This window comes from Manis javanica, chromosome 3, assembly GCF_040802235.1.
Source record: "Manis javanica isolate MJ-LG chromosome 3, MJ_LKY, whole genome shotgun sequence".
NCBI lineage: Eukaryota > Metazoa > Chordata > Mammalia > Pholidota > Manidae > Manis > Manis javanica.
In genome coordinates, this window is record NC_133158.1 from 195,017,249 (window position 1) to 195,034,790 (window position 17,542).

Below are 17,542 nucleotides of genomic sequence, written 5' to 3' on the forward strand. Positions count from 1 at the left end.
TAAGAAAAAGTCCTCCATAGATGTTATTTTAGAAACTTATGTAGAATACATGTTAGAACTCAGTCTCAAAGTTGTAATACATAAAATATGTAGGAAGAAATTTAATAAGAAATGAATAGGATTTGTGTGAAGGAAATAACACTTTACTCTAGGATCAAATACATGAAGAGACCTACTGTTTTTCAGAATGAAAAACTCAATATTGTAAAATGTAGATTTTTAAAAAGTTTTATCCATAAAATTAATGCAATTCCAATCAAAGCCACAATTTTTTTTTTGAGGAGTAGGGGAAACTCGACAACTTAATTATCAAATATCTAGTAGAATTTATGAGTGAGAATACCCAATACAAATTTTAAGAATAAAATTGTGACAGGTCTTATACTGTATTGCTTATTACACTATGCTTGCTACAGTATAAAGCTGTAGTAATTAAAACACTGCTAGTGATACAGGGAGAGTCCAGAAAGAGTTCAAATAAATGAAAAAATGCGAAGGAAATTATATATACACACAGGAAGCACAAAGTGTTTTGTTTCTTTTTGACATCAAAACATAAAGAACAGTGTATCTGAAAAGGAAAAGAACAGATTTGACTCCATCAAAATGGGTACACTTATCTAAGAAAAAATATAGCAAGATCAGATAAGTTTAACAAAATATTTGCAACATGTAGAAAAGTTATAACAAGCATAACAGAGCTTCTTCAAATTAACAAAAATTAGAAAAATGAATTTGAATAAGGAGAAATAATTTAATATGCATGAATAGTTTTACAGAAGCATACATAAAGATGTGTATACAGTATATTGTAGTATCTGTAGTAAAATGTTGGAAACAGTCTGAATGTCTAGTAGGGAAATGACTACATAAATTGTACATTCATATCTTGAATATTAGTATACTGACTGAAAAATAAAGGCTATGTGATATGACAATAAAGTTATTATGGTAAGATAAACTCTCCAAGACATGTTGTTAATGAAAACATGGAATGATCCATATAATATGATTTCATTTACTTAGTAAGATCATACTTGTGATAATCCCAGCACCATTCCATGTATCTTACAGGAATTTAAGTTAGCCTATTAACACTGTTAGGAACTGTAAATTTTGACTTCAAGAGAATAAAGACAACAGTAGCCTCTCAAATTAAATGGAAATATCAATTTAAATCCATGATGTATACGTATATGGTCCCCATCCCCCGCTTTAACCTCCCACCAAAAGGGCTTAGAAGTATCAACACATTAAAAAAATTATAATATTAGTAAAGAATTTTAACTTTATATTTTGTGATAGTGAGGACTATCTTATCATGTAACATGTAATTGTCCTTTCTATTTCATGTTAAATTGTACTAAGTCAGCTATTTAATTTTGTGATTAAATAGGAAAACTTTCTGCTTTGTCCCCATAGAAACATGTCAAATTTGAAAAGGAAGCTTATTTTCTGAGTTGTGGGTATAGAAAAAGAAGAGATCAGTAAAACAAGTAATAAAACACAATAGATGCTTATTGATTGATCAAGTTTAAGAGCACCTTGCAGAAGTAAAACTGAATAAGCAAAACTGGATAATATTGAGATGATATTTGAAAAACCCAAATTATACATATATAATGGTTGAGTCATTCATTTGAATACCATTTTTTATTTCTTCATTTCCAATCTGTATGCCTTTTATTTCTTAATCCTTCCTAACTGCATGTGCTAGGACTTCAGTGCTGTATAGAAGTGGTGAGAATGAATGTCTTGTTCCTGGTCTTTTATTAGTCTTTTATTTTTTTAATATAGAATTAGGTGTAGGTTTACTTAGATGCCTGTTATTAGTTTAAGGAATTTCCCTTTTATTTCTACTTTGCTAAGAGGGTTTTTTTTTGTTTGTGTTTTCTTTTTTATCAGGAAGGGATGTTGGATTTTGTCTAGTGCCTCTTCTGTAGCTTATTGAAACGTGAGGTTTTTCTTGCTTAGTTCATTAATATGCTGTATTTCATTGTTTTATTTTCAAATATTGAACCAGCTTTGTCTGTTTGCCACAAGCCCTACTTGCTTGTGAGCTCTTATTCATTTTTACATTTTTGGCTTGTGTTTGCTTATTTCTTTGATGATTTTTGTGAATGTTCATGAAGGGTTTTGTTTCTGCTGCTGTATCTCTGCCTTTGGTATTTTGAGTTGGGGAATATTTCTTTCTCTTTTATATTTTGCAGTAAATTGTGTTTAATTGATTACGTTTTTTTCCTAAATGTTTTGTATCATTTACTATGAAACCACCAGAGTATCTGTTTTCTTTTTTTGAAAGATTTTTTTAACAATGAATTTGTTTGCTTTTTTTTTAATGGCTTTTGTTGGTTTTTATCTTTCAGGATGAAATGATCAATTTCATCTAAGTTTCTGATTTTGTTGGCATAAAATTGTATTCCCTAATTATCATAAGTATTCCATAGTTATTTAAATGTCTGAAGTCTATAGTGATAACCTTGCTTTCTTTCCTCATGTTGATAATTTATATTATTTTTCTCTCCTTTTTTTTCTTGGTTAGTCTAGCTGGAGGTTTATTCATTTTACTGAGTTTTTAAAAAACCAGCTTTCAATATTCATTAAATTCTTAATTTTCTGTTTTTAATTCCATTGAAATCCATTGATTTCTGCTCTTTATTATTACCTTCCTGCTGCTTGCTTTGTGTTTATCTTGCTCATCCGGTTTCTTATTGTGGAAGCTTATTGATTTGAAACTTTCTTCTTTTCCTTTTCTAATATACACATTTAATGGTATAAATTTCCTTCTAAGCACTACTTTGACTGCATCATACTAATTTTGATACATTGTCTTTTTATTTTCATTTAGTTCAAAATATTTTCTAATGAGCTTTCTTTTATCCAAAGGTTATTTGGATGTGTTATTGAAGTCCCATATTTTGGGATTTTTTTTTTTGATAGCTTTCTGTTACTTATTTCAAGCTTAATTCCATTGCATAAGGTATTTTGTATTAGTGCTTTTAAATTCATTAAACAGAGCCACAGACCAGTGGAACAGGTAAGAGACTCCAGACATTAACCCAAACATATATGGTCAATTAATATTTGATAAAGGAGCCATGGACATACAATGGGGAAATGACAGTCTCTTCAACAAAATAAAGCTTGTTTTATTTTGGTGACTGCTTCCTGTACACTTGAAAAGAATGTATATTCTGTGGTTGGCTGGAATAATTTGTTTTTGATGGAAAGGGAAAATGTTTTAAACGTTTTTATTAGTTTAGACCCTAAATCCTAATTACTTTGTGTCAGTGGGAATAATAGAAAAGGATTTGGGGATTCAGAAGACTTGGTTCTAGATAGGCATGTCTGTTACCAATTATATTATTTCAAATAAATCCTTTTGGGCTTCTGCTTTCCCCACTTGTTAAATAAGTATTGATGGAACTGATTTTGTGGAAACCTCTTTGCTTTAGAATATTATGCATTAAATTTTATAGCACAGGATAAGAACTAATATATTTACTCTTTTCTCAGTTATTGTAACATTCTTTTCCTCATTGTTTAAAATCAGTTTGAATAGTGTAGTCTTAGGCATTATGTCAGAAGTTAGGACTCCATAAAGTTTAAATTTATTGCACAGTCTTCCACTTGCAGTTATCAAGATGGGTAGCAGTTTATGTTTCTAGATAAAGTTCATTTTTTTGGAAAGGGATTAGAATTCTCACAGTGGTTTTATGTTACTGTAATAAAATGATCAATTGGTGCTTGTGTTGCTTTAAGGAATATGAGGATGGTAGCAAAAGTTATATAAGGCATGGACTTCCTAAGGATGTTGTAAAAATTGGCAATTGACAAGAACTGTGAGGAATTTAGAAGTACTTTCACAGTTTGTGGAAATGTTGAACAAAATAGTGAGGGCATAACTTTAGAAAAGGGTAATTGTGTAGTGAAAAGGATTATAAAAATATAGATAAGTTGTATTGAAACTTAATTTTGTAGTGTTTAACCAACTAGGGCAAATCAGATATTTTAGAGGTGCCATTAGTTTACTTTTTCAATTTGTTGGTATTGCCTATTAAAGTGTCATCAGAACATTCAGCAATTCCTTTCAGATTTTTTGGTTTGAGGTATTGTGTAATCATTCCTCTGCAGTTTTGTACAATCAGACAAGATGCCTGAGAGGATACATACTGAATGGTGTGCTTCTTTGTTAAAGAAATAGAAATGCAGCTTGAGATTTTTTAAAGTAAGAATGTACATCTTTTACAAAATATTATGATGGTTTGAAGTTTTTGAAGGCATTTGAAGAATATAACATGTAGTTTTGTATGATGTGGAGATAAAACTATTGATTTACATTTGTGTAATACTGAAATTAGGCTAAATTAAATGGGTGATTGGTAATTTAAGAAATGATTTCTAATGCTTTGTTCCAGATAATTCAAGATCTGATGTCTATGTAACTACTTAGAATTCTTGACTAGGTGAGATCCAGAGTTTTAAATATTCTCACCAGTCTAGCTCCAACTTTCTACCTCCAAAATTTAAATATAAAACAACAATAAAAAACAACCGTGTTCTAGGAAAATATATCATTAGCACTATTTACAGATGCTAGATTTTCAAATGCTAGTATTTTCATGATTATAATTCATGAGCAATCTTTACTAGATTTAATGCTGAACCAACATGTGCAGTCACTGAATTCATTGTACATCTTTTGTTTTAGGAGAGGACTGTTCTTATTGTACTCTCTGGGAACTTTAGAATAACTAGAAATCATAAAATTAGGTAATTTTCCTGATAAACCCATGTCTAGTTCTCTAGGCTTTTTAGATTTAGGATAGGATATGTTGGCTCTCAACTTCAAAGTGGACCCTAAACTATGATCCTGGGCCTTCTAGTATTTGTCTGTCTGTCTTTGCTGAGATGTCTGGCCTCTGGGGAGGGTCTCTTTACATTTAGTAGGTTGATCTTTCTTTTTTAGAAAGACAAACTTCTCTTGAGGGAGGGTTTTTCCTCCTTTTTGTTCAAAGATATCTCTTAAATTAACAATTTTGTTCATATAAAAAGTTGTCCAAAGTGGGATCTGTAAGTCTTAAATTATTATTCTTGGTGAAAATATTCCATTAAGAAAGATAAGTACCTGAATTAAAAGAAGCAGGTGTTTGGCTTAGGGTTTGCGGGGTGGGATTGGGGTGGTGAGATTGACTAAAAAAATCAGTTTTGTGAAGTGTTGCTTGCACACCTCACGTCTCGCAACTGCAACCAAATCGTTGGCTACCTTCAGGTAGACACTTGATGACAATGCCTGGTTGATTTGGAGGTTTGGAGAGATCTCTACCAGGTCAGACTCTCATGGATAAAACAACCCAAGACTAAGGAAAGTTATGGGAAGGTTTTGATGAGTCATCTAACATAAAGTTTGTCCAAAGGATGCTTGGCCTCTGGGAATTATTCAACAGAACTAAACTCACGGAATCTATCCTATCCTGTACCTCTGAATGTTGTCTTAGAAACTTACACAACAAGAAAGTCCAACAGCTCAAGACAAGTAGGTTGTTGTGAATAATAATGCAGGTTTTAATCAAGTTCATTTTGATCAAATAATTATGTAATTTAATTTATAAAGTAATAGAAATTGGTTAGATTGCAATTATTAGGTAAATGTAATGAATAGATGGATAAAGGGACATACAGAACGGACTGTTTATATTTTGAATAAAGAAGGTACCATCGGAAATATTAACCTAAGTTTTTTTAAATATGTGAAAGTATTTATTTGCAAGGCTTTTCTTCAAAAAAGGACCTTAAAATTTTTATGTGTCCCTGGATTGGCCACCTAATTGCTTTTGAAATCACTTTCTTTCTGAGTTGGCTATTAATACTTTTAGTATGTGAGTGAAATCGCACATTTGTAAACCTAACGAGCCTGTGTAGAACAAGCATTAGCAATATTTTATGCTAAATTTTATTGATATTAATAGAAAATCATAAGTAATCTCTTGCTGTTGAAATTTATAATTACATTGAAACTATTCTTACAACTTAATAATAAAAAAATGACCAGATGTATTTATCTTTTTTAGACAATGGAAATTGAAATGCATGGTTAAGAAATTCTGATTTTCAGAATAATGAGTTACATATCATTAGTACAATGACCTGAAGTTATTTTACCAAGATGTAATTTTTCTTTCTTTTTGATTTTTTATTGAGGTATAATTAACACTGTATTAATTTTAGGTGTACAGCATATGATTTGATATTTGTATATATTGAGAAACAATCACAGTAAGTCTAGTTAACGTCCATCACTGCACATTGTACAGATTTTTTTCTTCTAATGAAAGCTTTTCACATTTACTAGAATATAATTTTTCATCTATTTTATTTCTTAAATAAACTTTAAAAATAGCTGAAGTATAATTTACATACAGAAATTTATAGATGAGCTTTTTACAAAGTGAACACACCTTTGTAACTATAACCTAGATCAAGATATCAATTCTTCTGAAGTCTGTGTTCTGTCCCAGTCTAGTAACCCCTTTACCTAAAAGGTAACTGTTATTCTGACTTCGTAATCAGAAATTAGTTTGGCTTGTTTTTGAATTTAATAAGAATAGAGTATTATTTTTATACTTTTATATTATTTTATTATATGCCTTTTTTTTTTGTCTTTCCTGGCTTCCTTCACATAGTATTGTGTTTGTGAGATGTATCCAATTTTATGTGTGGCATTAGTTTTCTCATTTTTACTGAGGTTTAGGATTCTATTCTAAGACTACACTATAGTTTATTTCTCCCTTCTCTTGCCAGTGGACATTTGGGTTATGTGCAATTTGGGGTTTTTAAAATATTGCTTGCTGCAATTATAAATCTTGTACATAGCATTTTGTGCACATATGTACACAGGTCTATTGATTGTACACCTCAGAGTGATATTACTTAGATATACAGAGTGATATTACTAAGTCAATACTTAGGTATGTATTTTCACCTTCAGTAGTAGATACTTCCACATAATTTCCTACACTGGTTATACCAGTTTACATTTCTGCCTGTAGTGTTTGAGAATGCAAGTTGCTGCACATTCTTGCTTACACTTGAGTTTGTCTGGTTTTTAGATGAAAACTAGTCACTTTGATGGGTAATGATTTCTTACTGTGTTATGTGTATTTTCCTCGTGGATTGTAATGTTGAGGATCTTTTCAATATGTTTACTAGTTTCTGAAATGATCTTTCATGAAGTTTGGTTTAGTCTTAAGCCTGTCTTAAAATTGGGTTGTCTCCTTGGCGGTTTAAAGTTTTATTTTTTAATTTGTAAATGTCCTTTGTTGGACATGTGCATTGAGAATATTTTTTCCTACTCTGTAGGTTGCATTTTGCTTTTTTTAAGAAGGCAACTTTTTAATGAAGTCAATTGTTGTGTTAATGTGTCTTGCTTAAGAAATCTTTGCAGACTTCAAAGTCATGATGTTATTTTCCTGTGAATGAAGCTTTATTGTTTTAAGCTTTATTGTTTAGGTTTCTAACATATTTTTTTCTTCCTCTTTTTTTCCATGGCCTGTGGATGGATGTAATTCATTCTGTGGATATTGATTTTACCAGTAATAGTGATAGAAAAGTAAAAGTGATAGGGCTTATTCTAAAGAAAACATTTTTTATATCAGCTATACTTCAATTAAATAAATGAATAAAATAAAATTAGGCTTTAAATTAAAAAAATTTATTTTTATTGTATTATATTTCTAGTATGGTAATATTTTCTGCTAGTTAAGGTAGGTAATTTTTATTCCGGTGATTCTTTAGAAGGAATTTAAGAACTTTTTTTTTCTGACTAAAAGAGGTATTCAGTTTTACTCCATTTTATGTCATGCTCTGTCTTGTTTTGTGTTTGAGGAGTCATAGTATGGGGTCTTAAAGGTACTGGGTTGTGCATTCAAAAGGTAGCAACTGTATTTAAACAGATGACTTCATCTTTATAGGACTTCATTTCTTTAATCTGTAAAATGGCGAGTAAATGAGGTGATTAAAAAAAAGTTTGTGGCTTTTTGCAAGTCCTGAGCAGTGTGTCTGGCACGCAATAAGAGCTTTATTCTTAAACTTTTTAGTGCTTTATTCTTGAATATTTGAACTTTGTTTTGAGCCTTGGCTGAAAGGATATATAATATGTTTATTATAAAGTTATTTATACCTAACTTTTATAAATAAAAAATTAAATTTGTCAGTTTATATATTTCTATCGTGGAAAAAATATTTTAAATTTGTTAGTACCAACATAGGGTAGGTTAATTTTTAAATAAAAATAGAATAATTAGTTTGTAAAATATCTTTCCACTTCACTGACTCTGCTTTAACTTTGTCGACACTACAGTTAGATCATCTAGATGCTACTTAAAAGATGGTCTCACTACAGATATAAGAATGTAGGGTATAACATTTTATGTTGAGTGGTAACTACAGATATCAGAATGTAGGGTATGACATTGTATGTTGATAGTCAAGAGGAATTTAACATGAATGCTTCTCTAAGACACTTAGCATGTTCTGTCTTCATCTGATTTTTAAATCTGATTTGTTATACAACTTACTCTTTGTAGACTAATAAACTGTACCAATATCTTGGTACTTCATTAGTTTTTCCATATATTACATATAAAATTTCAGTTATAAGATTAGGAAAAATATGTTTTATATTTATCATGTGCCAAAGTTTCAATATGTGATGTGGGTTTTAAAGTGTCAAACAAATTGCCCTCATGTAAATGGGATTCTTGTGTAAATTTTACAAAGCAAGGGTCACTTCTGAAGGTGAAAAATGATTTCTTTTTTTTTATTATTTAGGTAGTCTCAACCATCAAGGAAATTTTTAAAAGGCTATCTAAATATTTGGTAAGTACATTCTCCATGTTAAATACTTTGCATGTTACTTAAGGTTGCATGTGTGTTACATTAACATATACAATAGCCAGTGTAGATTACAGTTTTATTAAAAAAAATTTTTACCTGTTACTGTAATTTCTTCTCTTTATTCTTATTTTGACTGCCTTCTGATTCTTTCTCACATTGTATCCGGAAAATTCTTTCAGTGTTCAGCCTAAGTATTACAGAGTGCTAAGAAAGAAATAGTCTTTGTGAGCAAGGATGCTAATACTTTGTGAGTGAAACAGGATTTTTCCCACATCAAATTTTTGTAACAGTTTTCTATTAACTCTTGGTACTAGTACACATTTCTTCTTCAGCCTTCCATTACTTGACTTCTTCTTAACATAAGATCCACAATAAGCCAACACAAAGACCAGTACTCTGGGCAGGCCCTATGCTGTTTCCTATCTGGGCTACTCCAGTTTCTTTAATACATTATAATAACAGTAATAATATTATAATATGAAAAATTTGGTAGGTGTCTATAGTCAAGAATTTCATAAACTTATGATTTTACTAGATAAAGCTTTTACTTTTTTATTTTTGAGTAAAAGTGGAAAGTTAATCTCAGAATATGCTTTACTTCCACTTTATAGTATTTTAGACTTGTGTGCTATGGTGACTGTATAGCTATGACATTGCTTTGGTTAATAATGATAGATTTTAAAATTATTAAATATACTTCAACAATGGGGAGAGATACTGAGCATTGATTAATTGTCATAATGTAGTTTTTTGATTGTTTTAATATAGTCAGTAATATATTTTTAAGGATGGATACTTTTATTTGATCAGCTAACAAATTTCTTGGATACGTGAAGAAATACTTAATAAACATTTATTTTTTTAAATGTTTGAAACAATAAATATTCATGTGATGTTTCTAAAATTCTATAGTATGATAGTTGTTGCTTAAATATTCAACAATTATTCTGTTTACTATATATATAATAAATGCAACATTTTTAGGACCAAATGATAAAAATCTCTTAAATTTTTACTACTTTAAAATGTGGTAACTGGTTTCTGGAGATGTACTAAGTAGAAAAGAGTAACTTACTATAATTTTTTCCCCTTTGATGCATATATTTGAGTTAGATTGAGGGATTTTGCATTGTATATAGTTTTATTTTTGCACATGTATTTATTTTTAGTGACTGCTTTATTGACATATAGTTCAGATACCAGAAAACTCATCCCAAAGTGTATAATTCAGTAGTTTTTAGTATATTCAGAGTTGTGCAGTTATCATTATTATATAATTTTAGGACAGTTTTTCACCACCTTTTCCTCAAAAAAACTCCTTTATCTATAATCAGGCACTCCCTATTTCTCTTTAAATACCCCTGCTCCTTGCACTATAGACCACCAATAATATATTTTCTGTTTCTGTGGACTTACCTGTTCTGTACATTTCATATAAATGGAATTCTGTATTTGTCCTTTTGTGTCTGACTTCTTTCACTTAGCATAATATTTTCAAGTTTCATCATGTTGTAGCATTTATCATTCATTCTTATGGCTAAAAAATACTCTATTGTATACCACAACTTTTTGCTATTAGGAATGCTTCTGCAATGAACATTCTTATATAGGTTTTTGTATGGACATATGTTTTAATTTTCTTTGGGTATATACTTACAGGAGTGGAATTGCAAGTAGGATAACTTTGTTTTCATCTCTGAGCAACTGTTAAAATTTGGCCGCACTATTTTGCAATCTCACCAACAGTGTATGAGGGTTCCAGTTTCTCCACACACTCACAGACATTTGCTACTGTCAGTCTTTTTAGTATTTTACCCATCCTGATAGGTATGAAGTACTATTTCATTGTGGTTTTGATTTTCATTTCCATAAAGACTAATGATGAGCATTATTTTGTATGCTTATTGATCATTTACATAGGCTCTTAGGAGAAATGTCTGTTGAAATCCTTTGCCCATTTTTTAATTGGGTCATCTTTTTATTGTTGAATTGTAAACATTTTTTATATGTTCTGGAAAGTAGTCTCTTATGAGGATATGATTTGCAAATATTTTCTCCCATTCTGTGGATTGTCTTTTCACTTTCTGGTGTTCTTTGATTGGAGCACAAAAGTTTTTAATTTTGATGAAATTTATTTAATCTATTTTTTTCTTTTGTTGCTTGTGCTTTTGGTGTCATATTGGTAATTTCCTTTTAAAATAAATATTCATTGATAGTCTAGATCTGTGACAAGGTTTTAATTATCACAGGACTATGCAGCAGCATTGGCATTTCCTGTGTTTGACAGCCAGAGCCCAAAGGAAGCAATTACCCTTGTATTTGTGCTTCAGTTCCTCAGCTAATTGTTTTAAGCAAAATGTTATGTTTTGATCCCATGCATTACCCATGAAAATGTTAGCTGTGTGTAATGTTTATTGATGTTACTCTTGTGAATTTATTTTTAGTTTTCTGGATTGGAGAAGAACTCCGTACTTCAGTTCATCTTGGCATTACTGCATATTTGATTTCATACCTTAATAAACCATTTCTTTTTAGGTTAAGAGTATTATCAGAGTTCTTTTTAACTTTCCTGTGAAGAGAGTAGTAGATTTTGAGAATCTTACTGATTTAAATCTTGTGCAGCTTATTTGTAGGCAGTAATGTTTTGATGTATTTGCAAACCTGTATATGGAATATATATGTATTTCTTCTGCTTTGTAAAGTATGTGTCTTTTTAATTTTTATGGTATCATTTTAGTTCCTTGTATTTTATATTATGTGGCATCTTTTATCAATTGAAGGCATATTTTAGGATGTTTGGCCTATAATCTATAATGTCTAATTTGGTTTTTTAGAGAAATGGAATGTAATAATGAAATGTCACTGTTAGTAACATTGGCTTTCTGTGTAAGGGCAAGAAGTTGCAATATAGTGCAATAAATATATTTTTCTTAGGGGAATTTTCTTTTGTTTGTATCTTTCATATTATCTAACAATATTCTGTGTCAACTTTAAACAACCAAAAGTCTGTTTTAATGAAATTTTATAGAGTTAAGATCATTGATATTCTTCTTGTTAGTTGATTTTAAATCTTGATGTCCATTGGTTAACACTCGCTTGTTTCCACTGAATGGGTAAATATTTTTCACATTAATGTTTTTATAGTTTGTGTTATACTCTTCATGGACATTTTACAGTAGAAAAGAAATAAAAATTGATGTAGCTCATTCATGATGATAAATTTTCAGCTGTGATAAAATAAGGAAAAGATTTAGTTTACCTCTTTCTATAGTAAATACCAAATGTGGTGATTAAGAGGATCCTGATAACCTGTTTATGGCTGAATTAAAGACAAAAAACCTTCGGTGCACTTTACTTTCCCTCTTCCCTTCTCTTGTTCTATATCCTTACTGTCATAATAATTGATGTATGTTCTCATTGTGTATTTGTCTTTGAAGTGGAGGTTTACTAGGAGTACAGAGCCCTTTTTCCTACAAGGGTAAGAAGGATTACCCTTTAGTTAAACCACAGATTTTTCACTAAAGTCAGTGGGGAAGCCTTGTACTATAGGTAGCTTCTCATCACATGTCCTAGAGTTTGCTACTCTGCTGACCCATAATATACCTTGCAGATATTGGTCAGGGTTGTAGGGCTAGAACAATTAAACTATTCTTCATTAGAAGGGTTTTTCACTACTTACTAATCTTACTCAGGAAAGCTTAACTGGACTTGGATCATTCTAAATGTCACACTATTTTTGCACAAATGTCTGAAAAGCATTGCACAGTAGTATTGATTCCCTGTTCATCCAGTACAATTTCTGTAGTAACTGCATCAAGAGGGAAGTTTTCCTAAATGACTTTTCCTTTAGAATTCACTTTTTAAGTGAAAAACTTAATCATATTCAGTCTAGTACTAGTCTTCTCAATTTTATTCTAATTAATACCAAGGATTTCCACATTGCTGATCTTTCTTCACAAATTTCCCAGTCTGTTAATCTAAAGAGTTACAACTGTTCATTTTTTTCTGTTTTGTTCCTTATTCATGGACTGCCTAACATTGCTGGAGTTACATCAGTTACTGTCATGAAAGGTCCCTAGTGTAAACTCAACATTTTCCCCCCTTGCTTAGCCTCAGTGCTTCCTGGCAGTCCATATCTCTTTTTGATCTTCTGTTTCATTCTACATATAAGTTATTTGGAACCTTTCTGCTCTCCTCAAATGACCAGTCCTATTCTTATTTCTCTTATTCTTTGTTCATTTCACATTTTATACTTCTACAGTCTTTCTTTATTCAAAGAGTAAGATGTTTTTATTTCTTTGAAAAGCTAACATCTGTGTTCTTAGTCTTACACCTTTTCCCCTTCACTAGAACCTAGCTATTTCTTACACTCCATGCTGGGTTCTCTACCTTATCACACTTAATCTTGAAAAATACCTTTCTTCCTACTCTCCTGTCCTTCCCATTATCACTGAGCTTGTTTGACATACAGTCAATTTTCAGTTTCCAATTTTTCAAGTCTTACTCAGCTACCTTCTGCAGTTTGGCTGTTTGTTTCTGCTGGTGTTCTGCTTCCGCAAGTGAAAGTAAACTGCTTTTCTCACCACCCAGGTAGATAGACATGGGTTAGGCTGACATTAAAATGCTATCACCCCCAAGACAAGACTGAGTTCCTTTTGTGTCTGACTGATTTCACTTAGCAAAATGTTTTCAGAGTTTATAGTAGCATGCATCAGAATTTCATCCTTTCTGTGGCTGGATAATATTCCATTGTAATAGTCCACATTTTGTTTATCCATTCATCTGTTGATGGATACTTGAGTTACTCATTTCCATCTTTGGCTTTTGTGAATAATGCTGTAGTGAACATTGGCTATACAAATATCTCAGTCCTCTTTTCAGTTCTCCTGGGTATATACTTAGAAGGAATTGCTGGGTCATATGGTAATTCTTTGTTTAGCTTTTTGAGAAACTCCCAAGCTGTTTCCACCACAACTTCACCACTTTACGTTATCATTAGCAATTTACAGGGGTTCCAGTTTCTCCACACCCTCATCAATGCTTGCAATTTCCCACTTTTAGTGCCATTTTGGGGTAGATTCCTTAGGATTTCTGTATAACCAATCATATGTCTCTGTGAATAGAGACAGTTTTACTTCCTGTTTGATCTTTTTTGCCTTTCTTTTGTTTTTTCATATTGGATTTCTACAGTATAATATTGTAATGGGAACAGACATTCTTGCCATGTTCCCAAACTTTGGGAGAATATATTCAATATTTTACTATTAAAACAATCTGTGGTTAGCCATAGGACTTTTATAGCTACCCTTTATCTGAGGATGTGACAAATTTTATGCTGAGTGGTTTTGTCTGTTTTTAATTATTATTACTGATATTTGATCTGTCACTGTTTTTTCTGCATTTATTGCCATAATTTCTGCACATCCTCATCAATGCTTGCTATTTCCTACTTTTAGTGCCTTTTTGGGGTAGATTCCTTAGGATTTCTGTGTAACCAATCATATGTCTCTGTGAACAGAGACAGTTTTACCTTTCAATTTTTCCCTTTCAAACTATTAATGTGGTTGAATTACATTGATTGTTTTTCATGTTACCCCTGTGTTCCTAGGTAAACTCCACTTCATCAAAATATATTATTATTTTTATATGTCACTGGATTTGATGTGCTAAAATATTGTCAAAGCTGAATGTTGTCTTTTCCTCTATTTTGTATAATGTTGGCATATGTTTGGGTGTAAGACATATAGCTGTATAAGACAGGCATATGTTTTCCTTAAATATTTGGTAGAATTTACCAGTGAAATCATCTTGGACAAAGATTTTTTTTTGAAGGAATGTTTTGGATTTATAAATTCAACTTTTTCACTTGACAGTATTGGTATTTTGCATTTTTCATAGCATTTTTGTGTTTCATTTATTTTGTTGAATTTGTTAGCACAAAGCTGCTCACAAAATGTCACTTTTTTAAAATGTCTGTAGGGCTAGTGGTGATGATCTCTCTTTGGCTACTGATGCTGGCAATCTATTTTCTTTTTTTTCCCTATCAGTTAGCTAGGTGTTGATTAATTTTTGTTCTTGTTATGTCCAAGGAACCAACTTTTGGAGCCAGTTTTCTGTATCATTTGTTTTCTGTTTAATTGATTTCCATTTTTTATTTCTTTCTACTATTGATTTAATTTACTCTTTCTTTAGCTTCTTAAATTGGAAGCTGACTACTTTATTGTCTTCTAGTACAAGCAGTTAAAACTAAAGATTTCCTTTTTTGTACCTCTAGCTGCATCCCACAAATATAGACATGTTATATTTTCATATCATGAATCAGTTTAAAATATACTCTCATTTTTTCCTCAGATTTCTTCTTTGATCAGTGGATTATTTAAAAGTATGTTGCTTAATGTCAAAATATTTTGGGTTTTCTAGATTTCTTTTTATAAGTGATTTCTAGTTTAATTTGTTGTAGTCATAGAATAAACTATTATATCAATTCTCTGAAACTTACGGAGACATGTTTATGGCTTTTTTTCTTTTTTTGGTGGGTAGGTCAGTTGATTAGTAATTGCTGTTTGCATGGTTCTTTCATATTTTCTTATGTAATCTGGTTATTGGATTGGATTTTTCTCTCTTTTCAAATAAGATTCAAAAAATAGATTTTACTCTTTATTTGGTTTTCTTGGGTTCCTTAGAATAATGATGAGAGATACATCTTATGCATACAGTGATTAAAAAGATATATAAATTCTTTTGTTCATCCATGTGTCACCTATCATTTGTACTTCTTTTTCTTGCTTTATTATTTTTGTTTATTTTGTTGGATGCTGAAGAAAATGATATAGTTCATTGTAGTTTTATAATGTGGGATGCCTGTCATAGTGCTTGTGTGTGTGTGTGTGTGCGTGTGTGTGTGTGTGTGGTCCTATGTTATAGTGTAGTCTTGTGAGGGAAAATTTGATTTTGTTTGATTTAAGGTCAGGTGGAAGCTGTTTTATCCCCATGTAAATTTACTGCACAAATCCCAATACAACTTACATATAATGAAACAAATTTCTTTCCCGAACTATAATGTGAAATTTTGATCTGTAATAGTTTTAGCCTGAATCACAGTCTACACAGTAGGCATATTTGAAAAATATTTGGAGCGTTAAAAAAATTTGTTATTTAATATATGGTCTTAGCAGCATAATAAGTAAAAAAAATTAATCCTGTTACTGCCTTTTATGAAATTGCTCAGTATGGTTTCCTAAAAGTTTAAACTTTTAAATACATGCATTATGTAAGTATTCTCTGCTTTGGATTATTCTTTCTTTTACAGAGCTTTAGGAATAGGAAAACCATTAGGTCACCATTCAGCTTTTGAGCTAACTAGTCTTATTTTAACCTCAATTTTTATGTCAGGCAGGGTCAAATCCTGCTTCTGCCACTTATTCTCCTGTGAACTTGGTAATACATGTATTATACTTACTGTACTTTCTTAGAGGTCCATTCCATATGTTCTGTTAAGCTTCCTGAAATTTGTTGGTAATATTTTCCCCCTTCTGATGTTATATAAGATTCGAATTCCTGGGACAAAACTCTATTTGGTAATAGTGGGTAACTTTTAAGTTTACGACTTCTTTTTCTTATTCAGCCATGTAATTATTGCCAGGCAAATGTCTGAGAAGTTTTTTTTAATACAAATTAGAAGGTTTTTGCAGGTATAATTAGCAGGTGATTTATTTGCTTCTGGCTAAAATAAGCTGAGTTGGAGATAGATTTCATTTGATGTGAGTGTAGTGGTATATATTTACAAGGAGATAAGTCATTACCATGCATAGCAAGATTATTGCTATCTGTCATAGTAGGAGCATATTCTAATAACGCCCAGTGTCTCTAGGCAATCACGACAGGAATGTGTAATACCAGAGGACATATTACAATCTGAATGTGTCCTGTGATGGCCATTACTAGAAGTATGAGGCCATCTACTAGATTTGAAGAGTATAGAGGAGAAACTAGATTTGAAATGTATAGAGCCACAGTCAAGTCTATGGAAACATTCTCAGATATCCAAAACTATAAAATTCATTTTTCATCCACCCAATCAAAATGTTAGTGCTCCCGTATAGAAAATAATTGGTAATGTATATAATTGTATATGTATCGAATGTTTTTTTCTGTTTTACTGCAAGTAGCATTTTTGATAAATATTAAAGTATGTTATTTCATTTGCTTATTGGAGCACTTCATTAAAACAAGCAAGAAATGATAGACTTTTGATTTGCATTTATATTGAGGGTATATGCTTTTGTCTTACATTTATTTGAGAATTAAGAGAGAATTCAGAAAAATTAATGGGATATGAAAAAAATGACTAAAGATGTGCCATGAATAATTAGAAATTGTTCTGATATTGCAACATGGATTGTGACATAAAAATGTTGTGATCATACAAAAGCAGTAATTCATTTAAGAGGAAAAAATAAATTATAAACAGAAGTAATGAATAGGCTCTTGGTTTTCTGATAATCCAATTAAGGAAAAAGAATGAATCATCTGAAAGTATGGGAAAATATTTAAATGATTTATTTGAAACCAAATTCTCTGATGAGTAAACAGCCTAAAACTCATATAAAACAGCAACAATGGCATTAATGATTGGTTAACAAGTGTC

The 17,542-nt window shown here is 30.9% G+C and overlaps 1 protein-coding gene across 11 annotated transcripts in view; it reads left to right on the forward strand.

Moving 5' to 3' along the window:
• Positions 1-17,542, forward strand: part of FBXW7 (F-box and WD repeat domain containing 7) — a 223,707-nt gene that overhangs the window by 56,519 nt on the left and 149,646 nt on the right. For 7 of the 11 annotated variants that reach the window (XM_073232572.1, XM_073232574.1, XM_073232571.1 and 4 more), the window contains one exon: positions 8,830-8,877. The exons of 1 other annotated variant lie outside the window; for it this stretch is intronic. The gene's annotated coding sequence lies outside the window, so the exon portion shown is untranslated. The remainder of the gene's footprint in view (positions 1-8,829; positions 8,878-17,542) is intronic. 3 more of the 11 variants (XM_073232576.1, XM_036998618.2, XM_073232577.1) reach the window with 1 other exon arrangement.